This window comes from Urocitellus parryii, chromosome 7, assembly GCF_045843805.1.
Source record: "Urocitellus parryii isolate mUroPar1 chromosome 7, mUroPar1.hap1, whole genome shotgun sequence".
Classification (NCBI taxonomy): domain Eukaryota; kingdom Metazoa; phylum Chordata; class Mammalia; order Rodentia; family Sciuridae; genus Urocitellus; species Urocitellus parryii.
In genome coordinates this window covers 104,660,280-104,673,646 of record NC_135537.1, presented here as the reverse complement: position 1 = coordinate 104,673,646, position 13,367 = coordinate 104,660,280, and the positions used below count along the sequence as shown (strand labels likewise).

At 43.8% G+C, this 13,367-nt stretch overlaps 1 long non-coding RNA gene across 1 annotated transcript in view; it reads right to left on the bottom strand.

The window, feature by feature from the left end:
- Positions 1–317: 317 nt before the first annotated feature.
- LOC144256283 (uncharacterized) overlaps positions 318–13,367 on the bottom strand; it is an 83,327-nt gene continuing 70,277 nt past the window's right edge. Inside the window, exon 4 of the long non-coding RNA XR_013344057.1 lies at positions 318–429. This is a non-coding gene — a long non-coding RNA (uncharacterized LOC144256283). The remainder of the gene's footprint in view (positions 430–13,367) is intronic.

Below are 13,367 nucleotides of genomic sequence, written 5' to 3'. Positions count from 1 at the left end.
GATAAATCCAATTTCCTTAGATCTACATGAAAAATCTTTTTCTAATCTAGTCCCAAAGAACTTTTGAGCCTCAATTCCCAAAGCACCAATTCTGTATTTGCTGCGGCTCAAGCCACCCCAAACCCACACTCACTCCTCAAGGTGTCAGGGGTGAGACCCAGGGCTTACTCCAACCCACAACAGCTGCAGAAGCTCTGTTGGCCCCATACCCATCCCAAGTGTCCACCTTCTACCACAATGTCCCCCATCCTCCTCCCTGTCCCCTGCTCCAGGTCCCTCTTTGATATGGCTCAGCTGTACTTACTCTCTGCAGGTCCATCTCTTCCCTCGGTGGGTTTCTCATTGTGAGTGGCCATGCTTCGTTCAGCTGGGCCTCTCCAGTAGATAGAAGAATTCCTGGCCCACGGGGAAGTTGAGAGATGGCAGAACCTATAAGAGACGGCTCTTAATGGGGGATAATAGGTTCTTGAGGGTACTGAGCCCTCAGAATGCTGATCTCATGGAGTGAGTTATTATAAAGAGGGCTCACCCTGCATGCTTGACTTCTCTGCACCCAGCTGTTTCCCTACCATGTTGTGATAGAGCCAAGAGTCCCAGAGGCCAAAAGATGGGACCACCCAATTTTGGATGTTTACCCTCCAAAACTGTGAGCTAAATAAATCTCTTTTCTTTTTAAAGCGCCTAGCCCTGGAGATATATATATATATATATATATATATATATATATATATATATGTTGTATTTGGACAAAATACCTTTATTTTATTTATTTATTTTTACATGGTACTAAGGATTGAACCCAGGGCCTCACATGTGCTAGGTGAGCACTCTACTGTTGAGCCACAACCACAGCCCTACCCCTGAACATTTTGTTCAGGAAACAGATAGCCTACGAATACAATATATATCAATAAGTATCGAATAAATTTTTGTTGCAAATTGCCCCAGCCCAGCTGATGCTGGGAGGAAGAAGCCACACATCCATACTCTGCTATTTTTTTTAATTCCAAAATATTTAGAAAAATAGGAAATGGAGAGGATAATAATGGAGATCATCACCTGGGATGGGAGGTTTAAAACAAGAGCACTCTACCACGGAGCCACCACTCCAGCCCCAAGAAATTTTTTTTTTTTTTATTAATACTGTGTGTGTGTGAGTGAGAGAGAGAGAGAAAGAGCAAAAGAAAGGAAAAATTGTTAAATTTCTACTAAGGCATTTATATCTTTCATATCTCTTTGTATGAGCTCTTCTTATACTAAAAATTTTAATTTATTTTCAGTTACATTTGGAATATTTTAGTTTCCACTACGTTGTCTCACTTTCATGATTATTCTATATACAGAATTTTACATTTGTATGGAATCAAATCTATTCAATTATTTTTGCCTTTGATTTCATTCTCATAATCTTTCCCTGTCCCCAACTTTGGACCAATATTCACCTATATTTTCTTCTGTTTCTCCTGATTCATTTTTTTATAGTTATGTCTTTAATCACTCTGGATTTTTTTTAATTGTATGGCATGAAATGAGGATCATAAATTTTCTCCCTAAAGGAGAAGAATCACTCCAATATTATTTGTTAAGTAATCCTTCCTTTCTCCACTTACTTGTGATCGTCACCTTTTCTAAACGTATGTATCCTGGGATGTGTTCTTGGCCTGCATTCCGGTGATGTTCAGGGGCATGTGTGTGTGCGCGCGCACGCGCGCTCTCATTGCTGATTCCCTGTGATGTCCACCTTTATTAGGTCCTCACAGGATACAGACCCTGGCTGGACTTCAGTTTTTTCAGTTCCTTTTTCCTAGGTGTTATCCCTTTGCCCTTGTCCCTTCTCTTGGTCATTTTGTCAGGAATGAGGTGTGAACCTATCTTCTAAAAGTCCACAAACAGTAAGAAACCTTCCCACAAATCAGGAGAGAAGAGCCAGGGCCAGGCCTCCACATAGGTAAACCTGAGCCACAGGGGTCCTCTTAAGCACTCTAAATGATGAAGGCCTGCGCCTCGGCCTGGGAGGTGGGAGGTTTTCTGGCCAAGTAGCCTCCACTGGCATGAAAAGAGCAAGTCTCTAGCAGGGGTTCCCAGAAGAGCTCTTACATGATGCAGAGCCCCAAACCTTCTGTTAATGGCTTACCCCAACCTGCCCTGGGTTCACAGTGGAGTTATTTCATTTACCAGGTGTGAAAATTGGATTTTACCACAGAGAAGGGGAGTGGCGACCTATCAGGCCTGCTCTTTAGGGGAGCGGAGACTTCGATGGGATTTGTTAAAAGAGATTTTCTGTGCATGGAGCATGTAATTAGAGGTGTGCTCCTGTAAAGCTGGACTTGCCCTCTTTGCCGTTTTAGGGGTGCTTCCCCTTTCAGTGTTTCTGTCTGACAGCCTTCTTGCTGTGTAGGTTGCACACATCTGATCCAGGATCTGAATATTTTATATGGCACCATTCTGCCAAGAGGCGGACCTCAGGGGTGTGACAAGGAGCACAGTTTAAGAAGGTGGTGGGGACTGCCTGCAGTTGGTATGCGGCTGGTAGTCACATCTGTGATACTAAGAAGTCAGAAAGGATGATAAAGTGGTTTTCATGTTAGTTAATTGCTATAGAGTCTGAGCCTTGGTTTGATGGAGGTATGAGGGTCACTCAAAGACCTTTTAATGAGAGAACTCTTGAAAAATCAAGATTTTAGACTTAATTGCTGGTTGTTAGGAGACTACACAGACAACCTCAAAGTTAGTACCTGGTTAATTACATTTGCTCTTAAAAAGAAAAAAAAAGACACCTTGTTTACTCTCATGGTGAAAGGGTGGCTGGATTTGTTACTGTTTAGCATCTCTAGCACACTGTGTTCTTGCACCTTGTTTACTCTCATGGTGAAAGGGTGGCTGGATTTGTTACTGTTTAGCATCTCTAGCACACTGTGTTCTTGCCGAGAGGTTCAAACTTAGTTATGTATGCATATTGGTTGCTCTTTGCAGCACTCCCAAGACAGGAGTGGGTGGTCAGTTTTATTACTGTCTGCTTTTCCAACAAGAAAATGAAGAGGGAGCTCCCGAAAAGAGAAGGAATCGCCTGAGTTCATAGCTCAGAGCTGCTGCCACCTTGTTAGGGGATCCTCAACAAAATGGCGATCCATCCAGCCTGGGCACCCTCCCCGGCCTGAACTTAGAGCCGATGTGCCCCCGGAGCTGATCCTGTTTCCCACATAACCACAGTGGGAGGGTCACTCAAGATGAAAACCCTCCGTCTGGCTTTTCTGTGTTGGGCACTTGATGTCTCAGCACACCACCTGCCTCACCAAGTCACTTGATTCCTCAGCTTCTCTCCGAAAGGCCCTGCTCTTCCCCCACGGCCAGCTCAGATCCCGAGGTCACGGGTGACTCAGCCTCTCCACCCACTTCTGTGGCCGATGGAGCCACAGACAATCTGCCACCCAGAGACCTTTTACCTTCCTCCCTTCTTTTCCGCCGGCCACTACTGATCGGCCCTCCTGGCCCTCTCTGGACACTGGAGAGCCTCTATCTGTTCCCACACGTCCCATCCTGATTCTTCTGTCCCCTGAGCCTGCCTAAACCGGTCTTGATGGAGACCACTCTCCCACAGGCCGTTCTCGGGAGCCACGTAAGTCCAGGCTCTCACTGCCCTCAAAGCCACCTCCTCTTCAGCCTTCTCTCCACTGAGTCCTGAGAGCCCCTGTGGGCAGGGCGGGGGCAGCCTGCCATCCAGAGAGGCCAGGACAGGAGAAGCCAAGTTCCTAGCCGGACCCAGCGACTCCGCCGGGCCCTAAGCAGCCTGGGGAGACCCTGTGGCGAGATAACAGGGAAAGGGGCTGGGCGTGGAGCTCGGTGGTCGGGCGCCCCGGGCTTCATCCCCATCTCCAAAAGTCAAAAACATAAAAAGCCCCGTGGAATTGCAGACCCAGACGGCCCCGAGCAGTCCCGACTTGGGGGGCGACTCCGGGGCGAGGCACACCCCTCACCACCCCTCCTCTGGCGGGGAGCTGACGGGTTGACCAAGTCCCGAGGTCCACGCTGGCCCCTGGTGTGCCTGACCCCGTCCCCTCCCGTGACAGTGCTCTCAGGCCAGCTTCGTGAAGCCTCTTCTGACGGTCGCCAAGGGATAGGAGGCAAAATTCTTAGCGACAAAGTCCAGGTCCCTTCGCCACCCAGCCCCGGGACCAGGTGCAGCCTGGTCCCCTGCCCCGCACACTGCCGGGCGCCCCGCCCCGCCCCTCCCCCCAGGCTAACCCTGCTGGACTCCGCTTGCAGGTCACCTCCTCAGCAACACGGTCGTCACGCAGTCCCCCGCCCCCGCAGGACTCAGTCACTTCCTCCTGCGCGTCCCCAAACCCTGGTAATCCGGGGGAAAGCCCGAGGCGCTCTAAGGGGCGTCCCCTGGCTCCTGGACTGCGTCCCCAGGACCCCGCGGGCCTCGCGCCGCTGCCGCCCCGCCACCCCTGCCCGGGCCACCAGACTCGGCACTTCTCCGGGAAGCTCTCCTCCCTGAACCTATGTCCTCCGCTCCTAGACCGCAGACACCCTGGAGGGGGGAATCTGGAGGGTCTGCGCCCTCGCCGGCCTGGCTCCCTCCCTGTGGCAGGAGGTCAATAAACATTTGTCTAATTGAATTGTAGGAGGTTGTGCTCAGCTAGCTGCTAAACAGCCCCATTTAAGGGTTAACTAATAACACTCTGGAGAAGTTCTTCTCCTTTGGGGGCATTTGCATTTTAATGGGAATCTTAAAAACCCAAAGGAAATGTTCTCTAATGGTGGGATTTCAGGCATTGGAGGGAGTTTTTTTGTTGTTGTTGTTTTTGTTTTTTAATGGTGCTAGATGGGGACCAGGAAAAATTCCTCCAGCCCAGGGTTCTTAAACTTTTCTCTGCTGTGGGTCCTTTTAGCAATCTGGTGAAGCCTACTGATAGGATATTCTACTGATAGAATGATGATCTTAAACATAAAATTAAATACATAAGATTACAAAAATAGTTACAATGATCTAAATATTCAAAGCATCAAATTTGCGATATGTATTTGTATTGCAATACAAGTAATACATATTGAAGTACAAATATTATTTATGCTTCTTTATTAAAACATTAATAAAGTCTACTGGCAGGTTTGATAACTAATGTAATTTTGTCATAGTGATGACTATCATTGTACTTGGAATATCTGTGATTGTATTGGTAAAAAAAGAATTGCAGACTATTTATACCATCTTATTCTGTTGCCTATATTTATGATTGAAGAACATGATCAACGTCAGTTAGAAGTTTGGGAAAACTTGCCTTCGTCCCTTCTTTAGTCTTCATCCCCAGTTTAGGGCTTGGGATTTAGCTCAGTGGTAGAGCCCTTGCCTGGGGTCCCATCTCCAGCACAGACCAAGACCAGCACTGCTTAGCTGACAGACCTGGTGGTCCGAAGTCAGTGCTGTTCCCAACCTAGACTTTCTTTCCTTCACTCCTTTGCCTCTGTACCTGAAACTCCCAGGTTCTTTTTTTCCCACATTTTTATTGGTGCACTATAGTCGAACATAATGATGGGATTGGTTACATATTTTTACACGCACACAACATAGCAATGTAATTTGACGAATATCACTCCCCAGCACTCCCCCACCCTGCCCCAGATCCTGTTTACCCTTTATTTCACAACCAAGGACAGTAATGATTGGGTTTTCCCTCCACTGGCTGAGGATTTGAGATGTCAGGACTTGGGGGAAAGAGGATCTCTAGTTCCCTGGCCTGGGAGGAATCCCTCTTTGAAGTCTTCAAGCTTGGGGCGGGGCAGGAAGAGGAGGGTTTGCTCCAGATTCAAAAGAGGGAAATAAGTTGCAGGATTTCTCCAAGAGTCTGGACAGGCTTTTTCTAATTTCAGAAGTTTGTGTTAGGGTCAAAGAGCCTGATTTCAGGGGTGGTCCAACATAATATCCATCTTGGTAGTTAATGAATCATCATTGCATTGCTCTTGAAACTCCACGTTCCCTATTTCTAATTTGGATAAAATTGCTTTTAACACCAAAATGCAAGGGACATATTCAGTCCATTCACAGTTATCTTTGTGTATTTTAATCACTTAAAGGCAATTTCCCCCTAGACAGCTTTACCCTACTCTTGAGGGGCACATACCTCTGCTCTCAGTGGATATGAGCTTTGAGAATACAACTAAATTTTATGATTGGCTGGATATGTTGTTACCCAAGTGAGTACCATATCAGCTCAGCCGTATTATCATCACTGCCCCTAAGTGTAGTGACATGGAAAAGTATTGCCCTTGGCATCTTCCTTTTCTCCTGCAAACATTTTCTTTTGCTGAGCTCATTCATTTTTATGGCTTCGGCTCTCACCTCTATAACCCTGGCCTACTCTCTCCCCTAGAAGGACATCTCTACTTCCCTGTCTGGTTGTCAATCATAACCCTAAAACTTAACTCTCTTCTCCCTCACAAATCAGCTTTACTTTTCTGAAACACCAGCTTGACTGAAGTATAATTTATATATCATAATCTGAACCCACTTTAAGCATTATGATTCAATGATTTTTTTTTTTGTAAATTCACAGTAAATTTGTATCCATTGCCAAAATCTGGTTTTAGAGTATTTGTTTCACATGAAAAAAAAACCTTATATCCATTTGCAACCAATCCTCATTCCTACCTGAACTAATTTGCTTTCTGTCTATATAGATTTTCCTTTTTTAGACAGTTCATGTAAATGAAATCACACAACATGCGGTCCTTTGCATCTCACTTGGTATAGTGATTTTGAGGCATTTCCATGTTGTAGTAAGTATCAGTGGTTCATTCCTTATGGCTGAATAGTATCTCACTGTATATAGCTGTACCATCTTTTATTAATCGAGTCATCGGTTGATGGACATTTAGGTTGTTTCCACTTTGGGGCTAATTAGGAACAATGCTGCTATGACTATTCACATATAAGTGTCTGCACAGACATATTTTAACATTTATCTATTTATTTTTGTAGTTGTTTACTTGTCAGTATTCCTATTTTTGTTGCTTCCTCAACTGGACTGTAAGATTTCTTCAGCTTCTGTTGGAACTCTCGTCCTACTTCTTTGGCACCAGACACATAGTAGGTTCTTATCAATTCTTGTATGATAAATGGTAAGAAAGCAAACAGGAAAAGTCATTGTGAAATTTTAAGCCAGGGGTTCCTTGAGCACCTGTCCAGCATCCTCTACTAGAGGACTGACTCTGAGTGAAATTACTAATTCCAAAACACAGCCCAGAGTAGAGAAAGGGGTGACTGATGAAGAGTCCCCAGATCAAGGCCAGCACTGTGTAAGTTAGTAGGCCTGTCTTTACTGGCACAAATGACCTTGTTTCCCTCATCCCTTCTTGGCATCTCTCTTGTTTCAACCCCTTCCTCCAATCCCAGAAAGCCCTCTGGGTGTCTCGCCTCCTGCCTTGAGTTCTGGGGAAAGGTCTCCAAGCTTCAGAATTAGCCTTTTCTTTCTTCCTCACAATATTCCCTCAGTGCAGTTAGCAATTAAGGAGGATAGAGGTATGGCCAGATAACTTCTTAAAACAAAACAGAGTTAACCCTTTATTGTGCTGTCTGCCCAAGGGCTTGGGGGAAGTGGCATCTTAAACCCAAAGGTATGAATTTCTAGTGGCAGAATTTAAAGGGGGCATGTCAGGAGCATTAAGAAGACGCTGGTGATTGACATAGGCATGAGAATAAGTGAAGTGTTAGGGTGGTGGATGGCCCCTAAAATCTCCCCTACAGTCAGGTCCACTTTGGGTAATAATAGTAACCAGGACATCAGTAATAATAATAACCAGCATTTATCGAATCCTTCCCATGTACCAGGCTCTGCTGGCTCATTTATTCCCCTACTGCTGCAGGTGGAAAGTGTCACTTGATGAATCCTAGTATTGTCAAGTAATTTTTCTAAGGTCACACAGCTTACTAATGGCAGAGCTGGGATTCAAAACCAGGCAGTCTAACCCCTTATAAGCATCCTGGGAAAATAGAGGAACAAACTTCATGAGAAAGACCTAGCTACCATCCCTGTCATCATCACAGTGGACAGGGGCTGTCCTTGTCACATGCAGGGCACTGCATGCAGTGCTGAGAAGACAGAGGCCTCTGCCCCTGCCTGTTGGCACCAACCTGACCTTCAGGTCACCTCCAACACGTGCACCTCCAAGGAGCAGTTTTTGCTCATCTCTTCCCCCTCAAATATCTTTTCTGACTGCCGTTTCACTTGTGCCTCTGCCATTTACGCTCACTGTCACACTGTGGTGGTCTCCACACACTGTCACACTGTGGTCATTTCTACCCTGTCACACTGGGTCCACAGCCCAGCCTGGCGTGGTGCTGAGTCCTTTGCCTGGTGACTCCTATGCTTCTTTAAGATTCTGCTCAGGTTTGTTGGCATTCCCTACTCTCCTATTGGATAGACACCTCTCTTTTCTATGCCTCCAACCCCTGGTATTTCTCCATATCATATCACTTATTATAATTGTTTATGAATGTTTACTTGTCAGTATTCCTAACTAGATAGATCCCAGATCCCAACATCCTGGAACATATCTTAAGTTTTTTGAATTTCATTCAGTTCTTTGCACCTGCCACACACTGGATGCTTACTAAAAAACCTTCTTAAAACACATGAACCATCCATGCAAGGATAGAATCTCATGTCTGATTCATTTTTTGGATCCTAAAGATGCTATGCACTTTATAGATGCTCAATAAATATAACAAAAATAAGCTGTTCAAAAGCAGGCATGAGATTCCACTCACAGGATATGGGGGAACTCTGAGACCTACAGTAAAAACTGGATGATATTAAACATTTGCATATTTAGGCTATGTTTAAATTGATAATATAAACAACTACCACTAAAATGGATGAGAAAGAAAAAAAGGATTTTTTGTTTTGTTTTGTTTTTGCTTAAAGTTTCTTGATTAATAAAATGTAGCTCAATATTTAAACCCAAGTCCATATGACTTTAAAGCCAGTGTTGTTTCTATTACACCGTATTGTTAGGATCTTAGAGTAGATGGGTCCTGAAGTATCAGTGTGGCTTAAATAATTCTAGAGGAAAAGACACTGCATGAACTGGAATAAGAGATGTGGATAGGTCTTTAGGGAGATCTATCTGGAGAAAGCACGTGGACTCAACTGGTCAGGGAGAAGCAGGGACATTGTTGTGACAATCCCAATCTGGAAACAGAAAACAGTAAATCCATTTAAGAAGGAATTTGTGGATATTGGTGACTGAGAAGATCCATGGACAAGAGGAGATTTGGAGTCAGGATTACTCCTGAAGTTTTGGGTTAGGTGGAAGACAGGAAATTCAGGGGGGGAGACTTTGGAAAGAGGGTGAATTTGTTTGTTTTTTTAATATTTATTTTTCAGTTTTCGGTGGAGACAACATCTTTATTTTATTTTATGTGGTGCTGAGGATCAAACCCAGCGCCCCACGCATGCCAGGCGAACTCGTTACCGCTTGAGCCACATTTGTTTTGACAGGTGAAGTCCCTCTAGATGGCCGAGGAGCAGATAGATATGCAGGGTTAAGTTCAAATGAGGCCCGAGTTAGACTTGTAGATGTGTTGTTTAGACTCTAAGAGGTGATGGCTGAAGTGGGGAAACTGGAGAGAGGGGCTGATCAAAGAACTGAGGAGTCTAAGGAACACCCACAGTTTGCAGATAAAAGAAGTGATTTGAATCAATAAAGAAGACAAAACATGAATATCATCACTTCTTAGAATTCAGAGTTAAAAGGAAAAAAGGTCTTCATTAGGCGGATTTCGCCATTAGGTTTGGTCTTATTAAAGAGAACATTTCAGAGTGGTTAGGTTATTGACAGGAAGGAAAGAACTGTGGTGGCAGCTTCTATTTAAATAAGTTTGGAGTAAAAAATGGGGAAATGGAGTTTGCTATAGGAAGGATTTTACTGAAGATACTGAAGCAAAGGGTAGGTAGGCACTGGAAGGGGAAACTGAGCAAGGCCCTTCAGGAGTGGAAAGAGAAAACAAGGTTGGTCTTGCAATACAGAGGAGTATGGATAAAATTTGAAATAATTTCTCTGGAATATGTCACAGGCAACAATAAGACTCCATAAAACGAATGCCAAGTGATAAGAAATGGAGTTCAGTTTGTTTCATTGCTTTGGTTGGGATCCGCTTTCTTGGTTTCTTGTCTGGCAGCCCAGGAGGGAAAATGTGGGTTCATCTCAGCGTTAGGCGTTCCCATTGCTGCAATGGTGGACAGTCCTGCATATAGCTAGATAGTAGCCTATGTGGTTATGAGAGCAACCTGGATACAAACCAAAAAAGTGAAGTCAATGTTGAAATGGTTGAGAAGCAATTCAGGAGAAACTGGGAAGAGGTTGATCTTGCAAAGTGGGAAGAGTACAGCAGCAAATGCAGAACTTGGAAGAATAAAATCATTTTATTGTCTCCTAGGTAAATCTAGAAGGAATCAAATGAACTAGGAGGGGCACTTTCCCAGCTCGTGGGAAAGCAGTAAAGAATAAGAAACGGAATAATAAATCAGTAGAAACAGAGGGGGAAGAGGGAAGTGGGAGAAGAACCCATGTAAAGACCTGGCATGAAGCTCGATCAATCTGGGGAGAAATGGTCGCAGCTCATGGGACGCTTACTGAGTGTCATGCTAAGCCATAATGGACCACACAGTTGAGTCTGAAAAGTGGGGAGGGCATCAGCACTGAAATTCAGTCATTTAAGACCCAGGAAAATGGCAGGTTGAATGTCACAGAGCTTGAATCTTCTAAGGCAGAATGACAAGAGTTAAGAGGCACAACAGTATAGGTTAAGCATGAAAATAAAGGAGGGAAACATTGGTGAAAACTTTAGAGATGGGAGGTCATCTCACAGATCCACCAGAGCACAACCAACAGGGTGCCTCCAGTTCCCAGATGGGGGAAAGCACGTCTGTCGTGACACACAACAGTACCCAGCCTCTCACACATCATTCCAGGTGAAGCTACGGGAGGAAGGAAAGGGGAATGTTGATTTCTGCCTCACACAAGAGACAGCTGGTCCCACATTCCCCAGCAGGAATGAAACACTGGCACTCCCCCATGGCCCTCAGTGGACTGGTGAAAGTCAGGGCAAGGAGATGGGTTTCTCTAGTCGTGGACAAATCAAAGAAGAAATGATTTCCTGCCTATGTTATTCCAGCAGCACACAAGGCAGGAGATGCCATTCCATTCTCACCCTTCAATGTGAGTCAGTATGACTTCCTGGGTAGTCTTCCTTGGCATTGAGATTCACTAGCTTTGGTTTGGACAGTGATGTAGATGAACTGGTCATAAGTAGTACAAGCAGTGGGGACCCATGGCCAAGCTGAGGACTTTGACCATGGGAAGAATTCATTAGAGCCTCTTGAGTGGGCTCAACCTTTCTCAGTCTTAATCTCCTTGTTCCTAAGGTAGAACTTCATGTTCTTTCCACAATTGTAAGTACTGTTAGGAATGAACTATCCTGAGAAATTAGAACCATGCTGTGGAGTGTTGAACTTGAATTCTAATCCCTAACAGAGAGCATGATCTTGGCAAATCACTGGACTTCCAGGTCAGCATTCTTATCTGAGAAATGGAATGGAGTTCCTTCCAATTCTAATATTCAGGCATGTTTATCAAGAGCTGAGTAAACACAAGCACTTATTCCTTCAATTCAAAGTGTAGCGTACAGTAGAAAGACTGGAGGCAAACCTAAATAATAACACAAATGCTATGTAGGAAGTAAGGAGCAAAACTTCCACCTCCCACGTTTGCAATCAGCAAATGCTTATTTATCATCCCTGAGAAGCAAATTTCAGTAGCTAAGAAAGTCAAAGCTAGGTTTCTTTAGTGTCAAAACCCTTTTTTTTTTTTTAAAGCAATTTTACCATTTGGATTTTTTAAAAAATTCCTTATCTTAGAATTTCTACAGTAGCAAAAACAGTTTGAAGCATTTATTTATAGGATGCTTTTAAAAATGACTTCACCATTATCCATTAGTGTTCTCACACACACACACACACACACACACACACACACACACACACACAGTGTCAGATCCTTGTATACCAAAATAGAATTCTTTCTCAAGTGACATGGAAAGGAATGGAAGTTAAAAAACTTAGAAGGCAAATATTCTAGTAAAATAAACTATTTAATAGAATAAACATTTTAAAACATTTCCATCCCATGTGTATTACAACTAAATTAATGTTACTACTGAGACTCTAACCTTTAGATTTTGTGACTTTTAGCATGCTTAAGTTCTTCTTTTTCCCTTACAAAACATTCATTTATTTTGGTTGCACAGAGCATGCTACAGTTCTTGATATTAGACCTTTTATTCTAGTGTTCTACACTTAATACTCCTTTGTATTTTTGTTCCAATAACAAAAATAATTTTGAACTCTGACACATAAGACTGCATGAGGTTTTAATGCCTAGCAAAAACAGTTAAGAATATTTAATTTGTGTCGTTATGAGTATTGTGAGCTTGCTGAGCAGAGGTGATCTAGTCTGGAAGACCCCAATTTAAGGCTTATTTTGGCAGTGTTTTTTACTGAAAATTACAATCTGATTTATACACCCTGTGAGTCCTTCTTTCCACCTACATTGGAAATCCCAAATGTGTCTTGCATGTTCTGGGTTTGGTTGTCTTTCTCTTAGATCTGTACCATACCTGGCTCCCCCACCCCCAAACATTTAAAGAAGTTCTTAGCTATGTTACATCACATATTCTACAGACAAAACTTGACCAAAAAGCATTTTAATTATTTCCTGTTTGGAATCCCTCACTTGCTCTTAGGTTTCCACTGTTTACAACCATTATTGGTTTCTTTATTTATATCCTCAGTCACAACAGAAGACAAACAGAAAACATCTTGCTAAAATTTTCCATAGGATCTTTGTGGGGGAGGTATGGCATCGAAACTTACATGGCCAGTGAGGAGTTTTAAGTGGTTTGGAAAGCAGTGAATCAGCTTTGACATTTAGGGTTCTCTTGTACGATTCTTTACCACAGAACTATTCCTTACAAGGATGTCCCCAGGAAGGTTTCCTGTTTATAGACAGGGAAATTGACACAGAAATAGGTATCCCGGTTAAAATCATGGGTAACAGATGCCAGAGCCGAAGAAAATTGATCTAGGTCTTTTAGTGGGTTGCCTGTCTGTCTTTTGGGGGAGAAACAGGGCACATTCTAACGTGGGCAGACTTCACTTAACTGAGTTCCAAGAGTTGTTGGGCCAGTGCACGGAGCTGCAGAAGCACCTGAGGTCAAGACCCCACAAAGCCCAATCGCCGAGATGAACGCCGTGTATCTGGGGGAGGCTGCAGAGCAGCAGGTGTGCAATCACGATCGGTCTAGG